Source organism: Physcomitrium patens, chromosome 4 (assembly GCF_059467195.1).
Source record: "Physcomitrium patens ecotype Gransden chromosome 4, ASM5946719v1, whole genome shotgun sequence".
NCBI lineage: Eukaryota > Viridiplantae > Streptophyta > Bryopsida > Funariales > Funariaceae > Physcomitrium > Physcomitrium patens.
In genome coordinates, this window is record NC_143413.1 from 20,722,011 (window position 1) to 20,744,459 (window position 22,449).

At 34.0% G+C, this 22,449-nt stretch overlaps 1 pseudogene; it reads right to left on the reverse strand.

Moving 5' to 3' along the window:
- Window positions 1–11,656: 11,656 nt before the first annotated feature.
- On the reverse strand, window positions 11,657–13,208 carry LOC149989439 (subtilisin-like protease SBT1.6 pseudogene; annotated as a pseudogene).
- Window positions 13,209–22,449: the final 9,241 nt, after the last annotated feature.

The following is a 22,449-nucleotide window of genomic DNA, read 5'->3' on the forward strand; positions in this document are numbered from 1 at the left end:
TAATAGCCAAAGGGGTAGAAAAATTAAAAGGTACCAATGTTGCCTTTTAGAAAGGTGACTTCTACTTACTTTGTAGTACCATAAGTAAGGCAAATCAAAGTATATTGGAAAAATAAATGATATAGGAATCTTTAGAAGAAAGTTAAAAATAAATTCTAGAAAGAATTTACTTAGAAAAACTAGATATTGATACCCGGAGAGGGCCGGTTATGAACCAAGGTCGAAATCAGACCCTGAGGCACAAAACAGAGTCTCGATGACGACTCTAGGACTCTTTGGCAAATCGGAGAGTGGGATTTGAGAGAAAATTGGATAGGGTTTCTATGGGCATTGATTTTGGGTGATTTGGATTTGATTTGAATTTTTAAGAGCTTTGCAAAGTTGAGTTTTTTTTTCAGATGACTTAGGTTTTATGAAATAAAATAGGGTTTATGTTTTGAGTGATTTTGAGAGTTTTGTTGCAGATCTATGCATGAATATTTTTAGGTTCATGGTTATAGTTGTGTTAAATACGTGTTGTGAATTTGAGCTTGATCTAACGATTGAACTGAGAGATATTGAGGTTAAGTGAATCAAGGATTCAGAAAGTAGAATTTTAGGTCCAGTGAGAGTTTTTAAGATTTCATGCAATCTACTAGTTGGATTGGAGTAAAACTTATGTGAAATGATATTAGACTTGTTTTCCTATGTTCATGAGAAATTTGAAACCAATCGAACGGCGCAAAGAAGAGAAATTGACTCTAGAAGGTTGGCAACAAGATTGGAGAAGGAGGCCGGCTAACACCCGAACACATTTTTGAGGTTTTCGTCAATTTGGTAACTCTGATCCTTTTCAAAAAAAATTTGCTTGTTTTGAACTTGATTTTTAAGAAGTGTGCAAATTTTGAATTGAGATCACCGGTTTATTCATTAGATATTGAGGTTTAAATCTGTCATAGGAATTACTAGGATTTGGATTAGGGTTTGACTAGGGTTCGGTTTAGGGTTTGGATTAGGGTTTGATTTAGGGTTTGGATTAGAGTTTGGACTAGGTTTTGGTTAGGATTTGATTTAGGATTTGGATTAGGATTTGGATTAGGATTTAGGATTTGATTAGGGTTTGATTTAGGGTTTGGATTAGAATTTGGTTAAGGTTTGATTTAAGATTTGGTTTAGGATTTAGGATTTGGATTAGAGTTTAGAGTTGGATTAGGATTTGGATTAGGGTTTAAGGTTTGGTTAGGATTTTATTTAGGATTTGGATTAGAGTTTGGAGTTGGATTAGGGTTTGGATTAGGGTTTAGATTAGGATTTAGGATTTGGTTAGGGTTTGATTTAGGGTTTGGATTAGGATTTGGTTAGGATTTGATTTAGGATTTGGATTAGGATTTGGTTAGGATTTGATTTAAGGTTTGGTTTAGGGTTTAGGGTTGGATTAGGGTTTGGTTTAGGATTTGATTTAGGGTTTGGTTTAGGATTTAGGGTTTGGAATAGGGTTTAATTCAAGATTTGTTTAGGATTTGACTTAGGGTTTAGGAATTATTAGGATTTAAGATTTAATTAGGTTTGGTCTAAAGTTGAGTGAAATTCAATAGGGTTTTAACTAGAATTAAATTAAGGTTGAATTGACATATATTTGAATAAAATTTGTGATCATTCTAATATTTCTTTAAAAATTTTATTGTTTGTTTGAAATTTCTTTGAGTTGTTTTGAATTTGATTACATTTGTTTACCATTATTATAGTCTAATTAGAGCATTGTTAGTATTCTATTAGAATTAGGATTTTGTTATCGCAATTTCTATTCTTCCTTCTACAGCCAGGTGCCCGGAGCATTCTCAAGCAAGACTTCACACATTACGACAACGGATTGCCTTGGATGAACGACTCAGTGACAAAGAGTCATTACATTCTCGGTTGGCAAAATTGGAAGAATTGGACGAAATACAAGCTACAGCTCTTTTTTACTTGGAAACAACTCAAAAATGGAGGAAGAGTTACTATGATAGTAAACTGCGTCTGAAGATTTTTATGCCCAATGATTTGATATTACTGTATAATAGCCAATTTAATCATTTTCCAAGAAAATTTCAAGTTTGTTGGCATGGGTCGTATCGGATGATTGAAGATTTTTCGAATGGATCTGTTCAATTGGAGGATTTTATGGGCCATCGCTTTAGTACCCGCATTAACGGGAACCGATTACGGTTATATAATACATAAAATCTCGGACGGATTTTTATTTTTTTGGAGGTGTGACTTTGCATGGACACAAGGTAGACCTAAGTATGGTATAAGTGCATTAAGGTGTAGAGGCAGTTGAAAAGATAGTTAGTAATTATTAATGTGTCAGATGGGACAGAGGTGAAAAATGGACAATATGAGTAACATGTTGTCATGATCACCGGTAGTAAGAGAATAGGAGTGGGGCACTAGTTAGAGGTCATTTTGTGTTGTTGTTCTTGGTTGTTTTCTGAGATTGCTATTTCTTGTGTTTCTTACATTTTTGAGCGTAGTAGTTCCAGTTAAGAATTTGAAAGAGGAAGCGTCATGGCAATTGAAAGTACAAAGCGAGCTACAAACAAAGAGGATAGTGGCCAAAATGTGAGAGCTAGACGTGCATCAAAACCACCTTCTGTAATAATTGTTACCAATATGGAGCCGATGAAGTTGGATATCTGCTAGATGCCAAAAAGAATCAAAAACTTTCGAAATGTACAATTGTTTCAGTTTTTGCATCTATCAGATCGCTTACCATCAATTAATGTGTCATTAGTGGAGGAATATATTGTGAACTACGACCCGCAGGATGGATCGAGTGTGGTACAAGGGCGAATTATCGGGATTGATGGAATAATCCTGAAAAAGGTGTTGTATCTTCCCATTGGAGAAATTGCGGTAGAAGTTGATGACTCAAGCAACTTTAGTCTAGAAAGATATTTTAAGGGAGGTATGTCGGCCTTTGAGAGGAGCCAAGGTTGGCAGACTGCTGAGGCTATTTCACCAGAACTTGTGAAATGGTTCCGTTTTATGGTGAGGCAATTAGGATTGTATCGACACCCTACATATATGTCCAAACGGTTATTGTATGTAGCGATAGGAGTGCTGAAAGGGATGGTGTTCAACTGGGCAGCGTACATAGCTACTCGTATTTATGTAGAGATAGGAGCCAAGTGGAAATTGGAGAAATTCACTTATTTGCTTTGTTCCAATTATGTGTATGCTATGATCACACACACATTGCGTCAAACAATGCCAGTAGAGGAAAGTCCTATACCAATGCCAATATCTCCACAGAGAGAATAAAATTCGTTGGCACAGAATGTCAATACAGCGGATGTAATACACAAAATTGGGGAGTCAAGTCGTATAGTGGCACAAGAGGTCGTTCTAGTTATTGAATCAGAATGGGTTTCAATTTGTTTAGTAGTGGAGGAGGAGAATGAAACCCCAATTTTGATGGATATTAATCAATTGGCGTTTCCACAAGATTGATTGCCTAAAGGAGTACCTCTTAAGAATGCTTTATTGAAGCACATTTCACAAATACATTGTATGGTGCGAACATTGGATGTAGAAGGCACTAGCAAAAAAGATTTAGAGGATAGTAAGAAAGTAATATCAGAGCAAAACTGAAGAATTGAAGAGCAAGAACGGACAATAAACAAAATTGGAAAATCCAAGCTGGTATTGGAATGGAAATGGGTTCACCAATATGAGTCTTAGACGAAAGAAAAAAAAATACATCTTATGTATTGTGGAAGGACAATAGGACAAATTGATCCAGAATCACAAGACATGGGATTTGGAACGAGAGAAACTCAAATGCTAGTTGTAGGCAGAAAGAGACAAGGCAGAGTTATTGACGAAAGAGAAAGAAGCATTGAGTGACCAATCTAGATGCAAAACACAGAAGTTGAGGTCCAAAATCAAAGTTTTATAAGCTGAGGTGACAAAATTGATAGAAAAGTTAACAGTGAGAAGCCAGTCACAAGTGTCAATTGAAGATGTTCCAAAATGGATGAATCAGCAATAATATCAGTTGGAACTTCGTGATGCCCAAATCTTAAAACTAGAGGCTCAAGTCCGTGAATTGGATGAATATAATGAAGATCTATCAAACCAGTTGAAGAAGGAGTCGATGGACGGATTGGAGGAGGAAGAAAATTTGAATTCAGAACTAGAATCGGTGGAACCTATATTCGATAATGCAACAAATGATCAATTGGATGGACCACAGGAATTAGTAATTTTGTAGAGTTTTATTAAGTAGTTTTTAAATAGAAATCAATTGTATGTTTGCAAAGACGCTGCACAGATAGAAGTGGAGCTATGTAGAATAGATATTAGTTTGTTTTTATAAGATATTGATAAAATAGATTAATAGTCCATAGAATAGTCAGTTTAGGAGGACGGATGATTGATTCAGTTATTAAAAGTAGTTATTATAGGATTACGATTAGAATCTAGAAATCAGTAGCAATTATATAGGAGTTGTAGAAGTTTGTCGGGGTGCCTGACTGTAATAATCATGAGCCGGGGTGCCAGACTGTAATAGTCATGAGCCGGGGTGCCAAACTATGATAGTCATGAGCCGGAATTAAGCTTGGTGCTTCTTCTTTGTTTCTTTTGTTTTCTTTGTTGTTGAAGAATAATGGATAGTTTTTGAATACTGAGAAGTGAATCTGTGGAATAAATCAGAGATTGATTTATGAGTTATTGATGATGTAATTGGAGTACTAAGTGATTGAATTATATGAGAAGTTATTGAAAGATTGATTATGGATAGAAGATTATGATTGTTGTTTATTGAGAGTTGTGTGTGTGTGTTTTGATAGAGAAAGTTTGTGATTACAGGAATGCTGTGAATTCAGATTGGTTGGAGTGAAGTCTATTATTCATGGTGTTGGATGGAATTTATTGAGTTTTGAGCGGTCTTTTGAGAGTGTAGGGTGCACATTGTGGTTATCAGTTGATGAAGGAGTATTGTTGCTGGGAGGAAGCATTGTAGTGTTTCTTAGTGTTTTAGTGGTTTGAAATACAATTAATTGTGTGACCCTAACAAGTGAAACTCATGCGCTTAGTCTTTTCCTGTGTTTGAATTCTCCTATATAGGTTTATTCTGGAAGGAATTGTAGAATAAGTAAAACGATATTTACACTTCTTCTAAAAAGAAAAAAAAAATTAAGTTGATAGTGGCTAAAAAGAAATGGCATCAATCTTCTAGAATCTTGAACCCAGTTTTTTTTTTTCTTTTAAAAAAGATGTACAAAATTTAAATAAAATAATAATAATTGATTTAAGATTTAAAAGTAAGATTTAGGATTTAGTATTTAGGATTTAGAATAGAATTTAGGGTTTAGGATTTAGAAATAGAATAGGAATTTTGATTTTGAAAAGGTGGCAACCTTCTTGAAAGAAAGATATAAGGACTCTCTAAAGAAGTTTTTACTCTCTTGTGTTTTTAATTTGTAAATGTTTAACAAAAGAGTTTGTTGATACAAGAGGCAAAGAAACTTACAAAAAATTCTTATTTTATAAAGTGTAATATATGTTTTAGAATTATAAGATAGTAGGGCAATTAATTGCAATTAGAAGGTCTATATTTTTTAACGACAAATTCTTTCTCAATAATAATGTGTCTATAAAGTTTTGAAGAAGCTTCACTACAATTTTTTATCAAACCTAACAACATTTACATTCTACTTAATGTTCCTTAGCTAGGTAATTATATATATCTATGACATTTAGATATATAATTTTTAAAAAAAAATTAAATAAAATTATGTATTATAATAAATATTAATATTTTTAAAAAAACAATATGTATATATGTATATATACAGTGACAAACAAAACCGAGTACAAAATCTGAAGTGCCAACTTTCAAGAGCAATTACAGAAATTTCAACGATTGTTTTATAAATCTGAAAGTTACATGGAATAATACACACAGTCTTGTACACATGTACAAAGTTGCACATCAAATTGATAACTAAACATCCTTCTACAAAGTCAAATCAACAACTATGTCTTGTACTCAGTATTGTTCAAAGAAAATCTTCAAACTTCAATATTTAGTCCAATAACCTTTTGCTTCCAAAACAGCTGAAATCCTTCTTGGCATACTTTTGTATAGTTTCTCACAATCTTTTGCATCAAAACTAGGGTAAATACTACAAACATTCTCCCACAATTCTTGAACACCTCTTGGCCTTGGAGTGACTTGGCTTAAATGCTATTTGAAAAGGGCCCAAAAATGTTCCATTGGATTCAAATCTGGAGATTGAGCTGGCCATCGAAGGAGCTGAAATGGCTGTGAAGAGAGCCAAAACTGAATACTTTTTGCCGTATGTTTGGGATCATTATCATATTGAAAAACCACCTTAGTAGGATCTAAGTTGTAATTCTGTGTGGTACTTTGCAAGTAGGTTTCTAAAATTTTTTTATACAAATGTTGCTCAATTCTACCTTCAATTTGATACCAAGCACCCGGCCCAAAAGTAGTCATACAACCCCAAATCATAATTGAACCACCACCATGTTTGACAGTTTGACTAACATGTTTAGGTCCCGGTCGTTCTCCTTCTATCAACCAACACCAAGACCTACCATCTGAATTGATTAGGTTAATCTTTGTCTCATCACTGAAAATAACCCATCTCCAATCATCAACGGTCCAATTTTTGTATTTATGAGCAAAACTCAACCTTGCAAGAACATGTCTTTTGGCAAATAGAGGCTTCTTTTGTTGCACACAAGTACCCAAACCAGCTTCTCTCAAATCACGCCTCAAGGTGATGTCTGAGAAGTGTTTACCTATTTTTTCTCGAAGTTGTTTTGTAGCTGCACTTGTCGTTTTGAAACAACCAGCAGTGATAAGGTGCACACCAAGTCGCTTCTCTTGCTCTCCTAAAACCTTTGGACGTCCTCCTCTTTTCTTTTCTATTTCACCACTAATCTCCCTCCTCAGATGAGCTACTGAAGACTGACTCATTCCAAGTGAGTCTGCAACTTTTCTTGTAGAAACACCACTCCTAAGCTGCACCAATGCTTGGTTCTTCAATGATTCACACAACCGAGGCATAGAGATACAATTGACAAATCAACTTTCACTATAGATAGTACACAACAAGAGCAACACAACAAACAAAAAATGCCCTCAAATCTTGCAACAAGGAGTGTACATTGAAATTTCGAAATTCAGCAAGAAGAAGCAACCAAAACTGAGTACGCACGTCTCTGTGCTTCTACAACACTTTTCTCATAAACCCTACCTCAAATGATAATGAGATTTTTTATCCGTGTAGAGGACTGGATGAATACACACAATAAAAAAGTAATTCTATCAATTGACTTATGTGTCAGTTGGAAGGATCAATGAACTATGACTGTTCAGATTTTGTACTCGGTTTTGTTTGTCACTGTATATATATATATATATATATATATATATATATATATATTAAATAAAATATAATTAGAATATTTTATCATTTAGTATCAATAAGGTTGTACAAAAAAAATGTAGAATATAATGACTCTTATTTCTAAAATCTTTTATTTATAAAAAAGAATATATATTTTATATATATGTGAGGGTAAAATTTACTTCTTAATTCAAATTACAAGATGGTTTCAATTAAAATTTTCTTGTAATTTATGGTATAAAATGAGATAAGCAAATAACAAGAATAAAAGATGAATAAAAAAAAGTGAAAAGAATGTAATTAATAAATTACAAATTTAAAAATTAATCACATTCTATTTATTAGATTTTTATTTAGTAAAAATAAAATTAAAAATAAAAATATATTTTTAGATAGTTAATTTTATTATATTTATAATAACATTAAAAACATATAAATTTAAATTTTTATGAATAAATTATAAAAATTTAAAGATATAAGATATATAATTAATAAGTTAGATAAATAAATTTAACCTCAAAGATAACTTGCTTAAAAAATTAAGATTTTGAACCTTATTAAGGTTCATGTGTAATATATAAGGATATCTTAGAGATATCTTGAAGCCTTAGTCTTATCTTCCTACCTACATTTATATGAGACTTATGCATCTTTCTTCATACAAGGATTATACTAGCTACTAATCTTTTTATTTTCTACTAGTAGAATTCACATTTTTACATTTTTGACTTTACAAAAGTGTTTAAAAATACCCAATTATTCTAAAAAGTTTGAATGGCCTTTAAATCTTTCTCTATTCTTTTTTAAAATAGAATTCTTTTATATTTACTTACTAAGATTCTATTTTAGTGACTTTTTTTTCTAATAAGACTCTTATAACTTAAAATTACTATTTAATTCTAATAAATTCTTTAATCTTAATATTTTTATATCTAAATAATTTATAATTATATTTTTAATCAATCCACCATTTCAAATTCATTGGTAGAACTCATAATAGATAAATCTCATCTACAATCATCTTTATCTTATTTTGCTTCATCTAATAATATTCTAAATTCTTCTTAATATGATTGCTACCTAAAAATTTAGTATTAGAGTAATGGTTCAGGGACTCTGAGAATCTCATTAATTCATTCATGTTGTTAATTAAATGACAAGGTATTTGACTATCTTAAGAGAGACATTGTTACTCCTTCCGTTTATCCACACTTGGTTGAATTTCTTTACTTTAACATTCAAAGCATTGGATAAAAATCACATTGCATCAATATTTATAAGGACCATTGCGATGCTTTGTTTTAATTAAATAGTTGGATTCTCCTTGTTTGTACTAATTTTGAGTCAGTTGTTCACTACCTAGACTCTAAACCCTATACCATTCTTTAATAAAAATGATCTTTCAACTACTTCTTTTGTTGAATTAATTTCTTTAACCACTTAGAAGAAAATGAAATTAAATTTTTTAAAGGTTGCATTTGAATAGATACAAATACAAACCTAATTCAAGCTCCATCAAGAGTACACTTCAAATAAGGTAAAAATAATGCTAATCAAGGGCAAATTAGAAAAACTAACTTAATATGGATATTTAGATGAATAGGACCTAGGTAATAAAAGGTAGGTTGGAGTTATTCAATTCACATAAAAATTAGATCAATGAAATCTAAATAGTAGTAGACAAATAAAAGATACATGCTCTAAGTAAAAATTAGACATTTATAAGTGTCGAATAGAAAAATTAGGTCAAAGGATATTTAGCGGCTAACCTAAAAAGAGCAAAGAGCTTGCAATTAAATGAAACACTATAAGTTACCACCCTAGGCAGATGATTATGTGCGTACAAGAAACCTGACGATAAGACCAATGAGGAGTGGGAGGGAATCGGCCTCAAAGTGGTGAATACAATTTGATTGTGTTTGGCAAACGAGGTGCTGTACAATGTCATTAACGAGGATTCAGCACCGAAGCTTTGGACGAAGCTGGAGAGTTTGTATATGACAAAGTCCTTGACAAATCAACTGTACTTGAAGGAACAATTGTACTCTACGCATGAAGGTACGAGTGTCATGGAGCACCTGAATATGTTCATTTTAATCATCTGTGAGCTAGCGAGCATAGATGTGCAAAAAGAAGACTAGGATAAGGCGTTGATTTTGTTGACTTTGCTTCCTCCATCATGTAAGCATCTGGTCACGACTCAATTGTATGAAAAGGATACGATAGAGCTTGAGGAAGTCACTGCGACTCTGTTATCTTGTGAAATGCGACGGAGACCTAGTAGTGAGGACAAACAACCAGAGACATTGGTAGTCAGAGGCCAAACTATGGATAGAGGACGTAGTAGAGGCAAATCCAGGTCAAAATCAATATCTGCAATGGCAAATTGAAATGCTATAACTGTCAGAAGGTTGGGCATTTCAAGAGGGATTGTAGGAAACGCAAAGTAGACCAGCGGGATTTTAGATTACGTTCACTCAGATGTTTGGTCTCTTGCATCCAAAGCTTAAACACTGCACTTTGTATCTTTCAAAGATGACTTCTCTAGAAAGGTGTAGAATTACTTGATGAGGAAGAAGTCTAACGTGTTTGCTACCTTCAAACAACGGAATGCAGTGGTAGAAATGAGGACAGGAAAGAAGGTGAAATGTTTATCTGACAATGGTGGAGTTCTAATCACATGAATTTGATCAAATCTGCAAGGATGAAGGAATTATTCATCACTACACCACATCTCGCACTCCACGACTGGTGTAGCTAAACGCATGAATAGAATACTGCTGGAGAAGGCTTGCAACATGATGAGCAATGCTGGACTGCAGAAGAGCTTCTGGGCTGAAGCAATAAACACTCCATGTTTTTTGGTAAATCTCTCACCCTCTACTGCGGTACAATGTACGACCCGGGAAGAGGTTTGGAGTGAAAAGTCTGCAGAGTACTCATCACTACTAGTGTTTAGATGTCCTGTACACTACTAGAGTTTATATGTTGGTGTTTTGGATGGTCAGAGAACGAAGTTGGATTCAAAGGCTAAGAAATGTATTTTTCTTGGGTACGAGAGGACGGTGAAGGGCCACCGAGTGTGGGATCCTAACTCACAGCAGATCATTCAGTAGAGATGTGATTATTGATGAAAGTTGCATGTTGGGCACTAAAGAGGAAGGAGAAGCAGAGAAGGAGCTAAGTACGAGGGATAAATTGGAAGTGGAGGTCGATGACTGAGAAGCTCCACATCAATCTATAGATACCTCTGATTCAACTTCAGATTCTTGTATTAAAAATTATTTTTATTACAATTTTTTATGATATATAATAAGAAAATCAAACATATCCTTAATATTTTATCTTTTCGAGCCTTGTATATACTATTCAAATACTACTAGCCTTACAAAGGAGAAGGAAAAGATGAAATCTTACTAATAATTTTATACCTTGTCACAAGTAAAAGATATAGCTTAGTCTGTAAAGTTTATTATATGGCACAATTAGGAGCAAAACCAAGCCTATTACATAAGACAGCTTTAAAACTTTATTTTTTAAGATTTAAAGAAAAATAAACACTATTGTCAATATTTTTAAATTGTTTATACAACCACAAGTTTATCACAGTTTTACAAATAACATGAGGCAAACCATACGAGAGATCTTTAATTTAAAAACTCATTTTTTAAATACTTTTTTTAATTTTTAGCTCTACTTTTTTAAGTTGATACTAAAATAAAATAAGATATTATTACTCACTTTAGTACCAAAGCCAAATATATAACCTTTGCTACAACATTAATTATTTTAATGTGGTTACCAACATTATTATAAGAACTTGAATATGCTATATTGTTGCCAAGCACAACCAATCTTATGTTGTTATAAGTTGCAATCTAAAAATTCATAATCAAAAAGCATATTAATATAAAATATTACCATATTTGAAGAAAGTTGAAATCAAATAAAAATTCTTTAAAATATATTGAAAAAAATATATTGAAAAACCAATATAACAACAAAGTGGTTATTCAATTAATTTCTCAATAGCACATTCTTTTGCATATTTTTTTGGTTCTTTAAAATATATATATATATATATATATATATATATTCATACTTAGAAGTTATTTTTTTGACCTTTTAACTAACCTAAAATATTGGCTTATATAATTACTTTTATCTATAATGTAGCTTAACTAGATCTTTTGCATGTTTTTATACCTAATTTGATATGTAATTTTTATACCTAATTTTTATACATAAACATTCATATCAAATATCATTCATATCGTATAAAAATTACAACAGAATCAATAAGACTACAATATCGTGATTCACGTGAATTGTGCCAACGTGCAGTTGATCGATACCAATCCTAAAATCAGTGCCACTCACGTTCGCATTCGTGAGTTGCGGCTCTGGAGCTGCACCGTCCCTTTGCCTCTCCCGCTTCGCTGCAAACGTGAGTAGGCCACTAGCCAACCTATCCTACAACTGCACACAGGAATGGCTCTACGACTTGCAGTGAGCACGAAAGTCATCAACGCTTACTCGATACCAGTGGTGCTCTTCCACTGCTTGGATAATTGGAGAACGAACCGACTCTCTTCTTTTGCACCGAGTAATATTTGCATTCTTTTGGTTCCGATGGTCGAAAATCCTTCAATTCTCAGTTCGAGCCAAGAGTGGACCGCAATCGGCATCTGATGGCACTAAAGTGCAAGCTTATGAGACACGATCTTTGTGCGCTCAATCTTGGGATCATAAACCATGGCGACAATCGGGCTTTGCACGACATGCACAGTTCCCGCCTCGCCTGATTCCTCCAGCGTGGTGACGTTACCGGTATTGTCCAAGTTGGTGGCGGAGGTGAGCATGGCCGACTTGATGGCGGCCGGGCTCTCGATAGGGCTCACTGATCGTACAACGCGCATACCAGCTGCTGTGGAGGCGCAGTGGGTGCCATGGCCAAAAAAATCACGTGGGGACTTCTACTCATCGACACCGTCCTGGATGAGACCATAGGTAGCTTCGCAGGCCCCAGAAAAAAAGCGAGCGCCGATGATCTTCCTGTTGCAATTCGAGACCGTGAAGTTCGTCCCGACCTCGCACACCCCCTTCCATCGCTAGGGAATCGGCCCGAGGGAGAGGTCGGTGAAGCTCAACCGCTCTGGCCAGATTCCGCTGTCGATCACTCCGATGATCACATCTTCTCCGAAATTGCGCTCAGCCAACAACCCCCCGTTTGCAGTCGCCAGTCCCAGAAACTCCGAGCTGTGGGTGGTAGCTCGCTGGAGGGGCCTGGCAAGGTACAAGCCCTTCACGCCAGGCATCTTTTCCATGAACTTGGCCTGCTCCGGCGTCAGCCTGGCCGAAAACCCGTCTAAGACGTGGTCGTAGACGTGGTGGAGGCAGTCCATGCCGTCACCGGAGTGACCCTCCGCAACAACCTCGGCTCATTGCATCATCCCAACGTAGCAAGCGAATTTATCGAGAACGCTGTGATGGGAGGTGTTCCTCTCCATGAGCACAATGTACGTCGTGCTCCCGTGGGACACACCGTCCGTCCCATTCAGTGCCAGACATAAGGCCAGAAAGATTACAAAGCGACCTAGGGCGAGGTTCATCTTCGCGACCAAAGGTCTTGCGATGCCACCGACTACAAGAATTTGTGGAGTTGAAGTTTCGGCTCCACAAGCGTGCTTCGCAGCGAGATAAGCTGTCAACGTGTTCGACCACTGCAAGCTGCGACTTCTGCGAAGAGCTCTGGGAGGTCCTTCTCAAGTTCGAAATTTTCCCCGTCTCCTCGGATCATTCAGCACACAAACAAAGCTAAGTTGCAGGCTCTGAGTGGGTCGACATGAATACCCTCAATTTCTCGCAGAACAGGTACCCAGCTCGCACTTTGCTCTCTGCACTTTGACCATCCGCCAGTCACTCATGCATGTGTACAGACGTGGATGACCGATGCTTACCTCAGATTTTGTAAGCAGGTCTTTGACGGCCCACCAACTGTTGGGAGTCTCTAAATTATTGGTAGGAGGAGTGCAGTATTTGTGTGGTTTAAGAAAAAAAAAAAAAAAAAAAAAAAAATACAGAATCATTCATGAGTAATTAGATTTGGTTTGACAGTTTATTAAAATCTTGTATTACAGAACGACATTTGGATGTTTTATTCATTCAATACTGGTAACAAATTTGATATCTATCTTGCCACGGTTCCATATCCAACTGCCATTTCTATATTTTGATTGTAGGCCAAAGAGAAACAAAATCTAGAATAAGACACTATTGACTTTCTTCTTTATGTGTTAATAGATTTTGGGCAATTTTAATGAAGTTTTTACATGTTTGTTGTTGTCTATGGCCACCAACAAAAATTAAAACTTAGGACAAAGGAGAGCAAAAGCTAATGGGACCTTAGTGAGAGACAAAAGAGGGCTGAGTGAAGGATTGGAGAAATACAATTAAGAATTTAGAAGAAGGAATAAAATATAAAATATTGAAGCTACTATTGGATTACTTGCAAAAAAAGAAAGGAAAAAGGATAGGTTTAGTACTCAAAGAGTGGTACAAGTACCAAAGATCCCAATGCCTACTATACAATTGACTGTGCCTATTGTCCAACCTCTATTCACTACACCAAAGAAAGAAGATATGAGACTTGAGGAAATCATATAAAGGATGCAAGATCTTCAAATTTAACTTGCAAGGCTTGAAGAAAAGACTTCTACGATAAGTTCAAAGGCTACTTTTAAACAAGGATATGTGCAAAGATGTATTTGGTGTGATGATGATTCTCATTCTCAAAAAGATTGTGGTAAATTTGATGACATAGTACAACAAGGCATTGTTTATTGGAAAGATGAAAAGGTTGCATTGAAAGACACTAGCGATCTTTTCCAAAACAACTTTGGTAAAGGAGGCATAAAAGCATTGTTTAAAGATTATTTGGCAGCACATGGAATTGCGGCAATAGAAGCTCCAAGTTATGGAACTAGAGTGGATAATGATAGCAGACAAAATTTTATTGGAAATGTTCAACCAAGTGGACTTTGGTCTTCTGCTATTTCTACAATGCAAAAAGAGAAGATGCCACAGGAAGCTTTATTGAGAATTGCTGCAACAATTTGTGGTGCTACGGTATCGTAATACATGAAGTCTTGCTTGAGAATGCACTGGGCACCTGGCTGTGGAAGGTAAAAGAAAACTGTAACAAAAGGTCCAATTAGTTGATGACCTCAAAATTCTGCTTGGATGTCAGCTAGCCTCTCCTTCTCCAATCTGATGCCAAACTTCCAGTGCCGATATCTCCTTTTTCCACTGTTCGATTGCTTCCAAATTTTACTTACATTTAGAAAATCAAGTCTTCTAGTGATAAAACCAAAAATCTCTCTAATCCAATTAGTAGATTGCTAGATATCTAAGAAAACCTTACTAGTCTTCAAAACCCTAAACTCCAAGACCTTAGCCCACAAAAACCTTCATATGTATTGATCTGGCTATTCAATTGACTTCAAATATCTTGTACACATTCACAACAAGCATACCAATAAGTTTCTAAATTTTCACCTATAAAAATGCTACAAAAGACACGAAATCTAAAAATTTGTAAACTGGTTTTATTTCTCAAAGATCTGGATTTATAGAGAACATCACTTGCTTTGAAAATCCCTCAAAAATCCAAAACTGATCCAAATGACACGAAATTACCTCTCAAAAATCCCTCCACAAGTCTTCTCTCTAATTCAACTCTCCAATCTCCCAAAGAACCCTTGAATCGCTGTCAAAGCGCAGTTTTGTGCCTCAGGGTCTGATTTCGACCCAGGTTCATAACCATTCCTCTTCGGGTAGCAACTTTCATCTTCTTGAGGTAATTTTTACTAATTTGCACTCCAAATCCTCCCTACATATGCCTATATCCTTTATTTTTCTAATCTACCTTGTTTTGCCTTATTTATGGTCTTACAAAGTAAATAGAAGCATAATTTGTAAATAGGCAGCATTAGCACCTTTAGTTTTTCTACCCTTTGACTAATATCTATTTTTCCAAGATAATTTGCTACAATATTTTTGAAGTGAGATCCTCAAAACATGATATTTTCTTCACCCTTTCACTTGTTATCCATATTACATCATGACAATGGGTTGGGAGGATCCTGTAGAAGCTTTGTCAATGCATGCATATATTGCTAAAAGCCAACATGAAGCTTTAATGGAAGAAAAGAAGAGAAGAAATTTTGATGATTCAAGAGAAGGAAATTCTTTTAAAAGGCAAACTCGAGGAGATAAGGCTTCTACGGCGGCTTCACAAGAATTATCCACAAAGGATACTTCAACAATATTGGAAGAAAAAGATAAGGAGATGAAAGATAAAGGTAAATTGACAACTTATAAACTACTCTCTGATATTGAAGCAGCAACAGATTTAAAAGGAATGCTTGAAGAACATGTGCTAAATGCTAAGGTTGAGTTTACATTGAAAGAAATTTTAGGAATTGCCAAGAAAAAATTCTATGATGTCATTATTGACAGTATTAAATGAAAGGGGCAATTAATGGAAGAAGCTGGATTGAATCATGCTATTGATGCACATATATATGAAGGTGAAGAAGATGTATTTGATAATTGTTACAAATAATCAGTAAGTGAAAGAAGAAGTCATAATCAAAGGATACATTTTGATGATCAAGATAATAAAGATAGAGAGGTTTCAAGTTATTATACTCAAAAGCATTGGACTAGAGCAACTACAGAGGCATTAGTGAAGATTGGAGATATGAACGAATTGGTTGTTGCTTTAATTGACCATGGTTTAGAGATAAACCTTATGTCTAAAGATCTTTATATGAAGCAAAGGTGGCCAATTAATATAGAGCATGGATGGGCAATACAGGCAGCCAATAATACACAAGGAGAGTTATATAGTACTTGCTTGGATGTGAAAATTTTGATTGGTGATGTTGCAATGGAGCAGAATTTTTTTGTTCAAGATGCAATGTCTTATCCTCTTATTTTGGGACAACCATATATTATTGCAACTTGAATGGAAACAAAGGTACTTGATGATGGTTCAACTTATGCACAAATTCATAATGAGGATGAGAAGAGGGCAATATAGTTTTTAACTATATCTCCAAATCATGACTGAAATTGAGACAAATTGAGAAAAAAATCTATTACCAAGGGTTGTTGAAGAATTCAAGGATTTTTTGGAGGTATCACTATAAAGCGAGATTATAGAGGTACAAAAAGAAATGTATTCTAGTAAGATATAGGTGCCTTTAATGGAGGATTTATTAGTATTTTTGAAAATAGAAGCATTATATATAAGAAGATTGATGATTTAAAAAAAAAAGAAAGGAAGGAATTAAGTACTATTTAAAAAGAATTGTATAGATTAGGAATATTAGAAGATAATAAAAAGATTACTCGTATTTATAAAAAAAAAATGGACTGGAGGATCCTTTGGAATTGATTGCATCTTTTGGATTCGGTAATGATGATAAAATTATACCAATTCATTCAAGAGAAGTTTATGATATGATTGAATCTTTTCAAGTACTGGAAGTTATAGTTGAGATAAGATATAAGACAGTAGATAAGAAAGTTAAATCAGTTGCTGGACCTTTGCCAGAAGTTTTTAAAGAAAAAATGGGAGAAACATCAAGAGAAAGGAGCTTGAGAGATCCAAAGAATATTAATCACAAGTTTACTAAAGAGAATTTTGAAAAATTAAAGATTGATTCTGATAGTTCTTTATTGCTAGAAGAAATTACCTGCTTCAAAGAAATGTTGAAAAAACAAGGTAGATCATTTGCCTTTGAATTTTATGAAATTGGGTGTGTAGATCCAAATATTGTAACACCTATGGTTATTTTCACTATACCACATGTGCCTTGGAATCTAAGGCGAATTCCAGTACCAAGGGCATATTTACCAAGCTTGGTGGAATTATTAAAAGAAAAGATAAAGATGAAGATTTTAGAGCCCTTTTTTGCACCATATTCTAGTGGATGGTTTACAGTGCCTAAGAAAAATGGATCATTATGTTTTATTCAAGATATGAAACCAGTGAATGCAATAACTATCAAGAATGTAGGAATTGGGCGTATAATAGATGAATTTGCTGAGGTATTTGTAGGAAGGGCAATCTATTCAATGGGTGATTTATATTTGGGCTATGACCAATTTCAACTTACAAAAGGAAGTAGAGATATGACAACGATGAGAACACCACTTGCATTAGTTAGAATGTGTACTCTTTCTTAAGGCGCAAACAACTTAGTTACGCATATGATGAATCAAATGAATAAGGTATTGAGAGATTTTATTTTGGAGAAGACTATGCATTTTCTAGATGATGTTCCTATAAAGGGGTGCAAAGAAGAAGACAACAATGAAACTTTAGATAAAAAGGGGTGTCGCAAGTATATTGTTGATCATATACAAGATTATAAAAAAATATTGAATCGCCTTACAAGAGTTCATCTTACATTATCGCATACAAAATCTACATTTGGAGTACAAGAGGTTGTGATTGTTAGACATTTTTGTGGATTTTATGGAAGAAAACTAGATCCAACTAAGATTGATGCAATTGAGAGAATGAAAGAAGATTGTAGTTCTGTAACAAAGGTTGACAGGTTTTTAGGTGCATGTGTATTTTATCATATTTGGATTCCTCATTATGCTCACATTGTGGATCTATTGTATAAATTGTTACGCAAAGACTATCGATTTAAATGGAAAGAAAAGCATGTTAAAGTAATGCAAAGATTGAAGAAATTATTGACATTGCCTCCAATGTTGAGAAAAGTTGATTATAAGTGCAATAGGCTAATATTTCTTATTGTGGATACTAGTTCGACTGCTATTGGATGGACTGTAGGTCAAGATGACTCGAATGGACATAGATTTGCAGTGCAATTTGGATCTAAGGTTTTAAGTACTCACCAACGTGCATATTCACAAGTGAAAAGGAAACTATGGGGAGTTGTTTCGGCTATGAAAGCTGAAAAGGATTATTTGATTGAAACTATGGTGGTAATTGAAATAGACTGTTTGCTTTTACTTGAAATGATTACCAATTGTACAACACCAGATATTCCAATGTTGAGATGGATTTCTTATATCAAATCACTAAATCTAGAATTTAGGCATGTTGCGGAAAAAAACAATCCGGTAGCAAATATGTTAACTTGAGCAGTATATGAAAGAGAAGACGAGATGGTTGAAGATATTAATGATATTGGAATAAAATTCTATTCAATATCAAATCTTAATAACGAAGACAAGATATTTTTTGAAGAGCTTTATCAAAGAGAATTACTAGAAATTGGTCTTTATTTGAATACCTTGACTAAACAAGAGAATTGGTCAATAGAAAAATTTAATCAAATAAGAAAAAAGGCTTATGGATTTTTGCTTCAAGAAGGGTTTTTATGGAAGAGATCAAAGAAAGGAATTGGAATGCTAAGACGAGTAGTAGGTACCAAAGAAGATCAACAAAGACTACTCAAGGAGTTTCATGAGAGTCTATCGATAGGACATAGAGGAATTTGGGCTACTTTTTCTAAAATAAAGGAACAATATTGGTGGAAGAATATGTATTGAGATGTAACTTTGTTTATAGAATCTTGTGTAATTTGTCAGATGTATTCAAATATATGACATCGAGATGGGTTGCATCCGACATATCCTTTGGCTATTCATTTTAAATGGGTTGTGGATTTACTTATTATACCAATGGAACCATGACAGATGAGATATTTAGTTTTGGCTCGTGAAGATTTATTAAACCAAGTAGAAGGCAGGGCAGTAAGAATAAAGTCCACAGAGGAAATTTGCAGATTTTTACTTGATGAAGTTATTTGTTGCTATAGATGTGTGGAAAAGATCACTACAGATTGAGGAGAATTGGATGCATATGAAGCTCATGATTATTTTAAGAGATGTGGGATCAAATTATCATTGACTACTACTTACAATCCAGAGAGAAATACAAAGAGTGAACATGGGCATTCACCAATTATAAAAGCCTTAGTGAAAGCTTACAATAGAAGAGTGAAAGAATGGCCTCAACTTCTACCTTATGCATTATGGGTTGATCGAACAACACATAGTTTGGTGATAGGATATATGCCAGTGGAACTTATGATAGGTCAAAAATCGATTATGGCAATTGAAGAAAATGTGTTAACTTGGAATATGCTACCATGGGACGATGGGTTGACAAGAGAGGAATTGTTAGCCATTAGAATTTGGCAACTTGAACAAAGATCAAAAGATGTGGAACTCACATTAAAAAGGTTACAAAAAGCAAGGTTAGGAAATAAGACTCGATTTAATAAGCAACATTAATTGAGGCCTAGAGCAATTGAAGAAGGTGATCGAGTACTTGTTTATGATAGCAGTTTGGATAACCAACATAGTACTTTACGAAAGTTTTTAAAACATTGATTTGGACCATATGTGGTAGTAACGGTTCATGATAATGCCACATATTCATTAAGGGAGGTAAATGGTACGAGGTTGAAAATACCTATTGCTAAGAAGCGAGTGAAGATTTTTAAAAAGGCGAGATAGAGAAATCAATATGGAGGATCATGTTGAAGATATTGATATTTTTGAAGAAGATAATTATTTTGAAGATGATGGTCAAAATAGAAATGAAGGATTTGATGAAGAAAATGAAGAGATGGTGTGATGCCAATTATGACATATGGCTCATTTGGCGCATGCCGAAGGATGCGCAGATTAAAAAGGCATGGATGTTGTGATGTAATACGACTACATAATGAAATTATAATCAAAATTGAATTTCTAATTAATATCTAATTATCTTAGTTCAATTATAATTTGAGGTGTCTAAACATGGCTTTAATAAAATCCTCTTAGATTATTTTTTTATCTTAATAGTTAGTAAGTTAAAAATTAGTCAATAATTTTACCTTCTAAATAATAGAGACTCTTCTACTACCTTAGAAAGACCCATAATTTGATAAAATCAGATTAGAAGAGGTAAATAATTAGTATAGTTGGTACTAGGGTTAAGTTGAGAGTAGTGTTGGGCTAAAAAATCCTTAGGATAGGTTAGATTGATACCTGGAAGTTGGCCGTTTGTAAGATAGGGTCGAAATCAGACCTTTGGCCACAAAAATGACAAGCTAGGATAAAATAGGGATTTCATTCAAAGATCGGAGGATAGGATTTGAGAGCTAGCTTGAAGTTCTTTTTAAAAGCATAAGGATTGTTTTTCGAGGATTTTTGAAGACTTAGCAATTATTGTTCAAAATCAAGGTTTATATTGGTGATTTGGGTTTTATATAATATAATTAGGGCTAGCAATTTTGGCTAGTTCGTGCAATTGGTATAACATATATAGTTGAAAATTTGAAACTATTTGAATTATTAGGTGTACTAAGTGTATACAAAAATTTTTGATAATCTAATGGCATGGTTTAGAGATATCTAGGTTTTAGTACAAGAGAGTTTCAGAAGTTGGTAGTTTGAGGTTGGATAGGCTTTCTATGATATCTAGAGATCTATCAGTTGAATCAAGGTGAAATTTGGCATGGTATTGAAGGACTTGAAGATCAAGTTGCAGATCAATTTTCAATCATAATTAACTGTTGGAAAGGGAGAAATCACTGCTGGGATTTCTACTTCACTTTTCAAGTTGGCAGTCGAGTGACATCTGTGCACTTTTTGGAGGTTTTCTCACAATTATTAAGTTGGATTGAGCTAGAAATTCTTGAGCATATAGAAGACTTACATTGACAATTGCATGCAAAATTTTATATCAAGTGGACGGTCGGATTGCATGTTACAGCTTATTAAAGCTCACTAATTAAAATTAGGGCTTATAAGAAAAATCTAAACTGCTTAAATATAAAAGTAACAAGATAATTGGGATTTATGTATGGTTAAGGCTACTAAGAAGAGCATTTTTTAGCACTTTTGGATTAAAATTCAGATTATATTCTTCTCATATGGATAAAACTTATTGAAATTTCTTGAATACTTGTGAAACACAACCTCACCTTCTATAGCTAGGTACTCGGTGCATTTCCAAGCAAGACAACACGTAATATGATACCAAAAGGTGGGATTGATGAGTATTGTGAGTCACCAAATTGACTTGTTTATTTTTTTAGGATAAAAATATGCATTTAGAATGCTTTAAATCACAATATATAGTAAGTAGTGTAAAAATCCTTAGAGAAACAAAAAATTAGAATATTAGTGGTAGAAATGGAGTCTTAACAAGTCTTGGAGGCAATTATCTACGTTGATTTAGTATTTTTATTCATTGTTGAATAGTAAGAATTATTTATTAAGACCAATATTTATATTGGTCTTGTATCTATATATACTAACTATAAAAACTATAAATGTTAGTAGTTAGAAGAAGCATGAGAAAGAACCTCATATTATTTTAGTTATTGGTATAAAAAAAATAAGATTTATAGTGGATTTAAATTGATATTTATTATTATTAAAAATCATCAAGATAGGAAAATATAGCCTTAGATGGATATTATTATTATAAAAATATTATAAAAATTTATAGAATTTATTTAGAATTTATTTAGAATTTTTTAGGAATTTTAGAGCAATTTTTAGGATCTTAGTAAAAATGAGTTTTACTACTTTGGGAGCCTTTATGAAGAAATGGAGCAAGATTTGAAGGCCTTGCAAGGTTCTTAGCTAATTGGGTGTTTTTTTAATGCCATGGTGAGGTTAAAATTACAAAAATATTGGTCCTTCTAGTAGAAAATAGGAGGACCAGCAGCTAGTGTAGTCCTTATAGGAAGGAGAATGCACAAGTCCTATGTGGACTGTAGCACTTTGAAGGTAATTAGGAGGATAAGACTAAGGCTTCGTGGCCTCTCTAAAACACCCTTATACACTACATGTGAGCCTTAGTGAGGCTCAAATCCTTGATCTATAAGCAAGTTACTTTTGAGATAAAATATTTTTACTTCACTTTTCAATTCTTTACTTCATATCTTTAAAACTTCATAACTTACTCATAGTAATCTAGATTTAT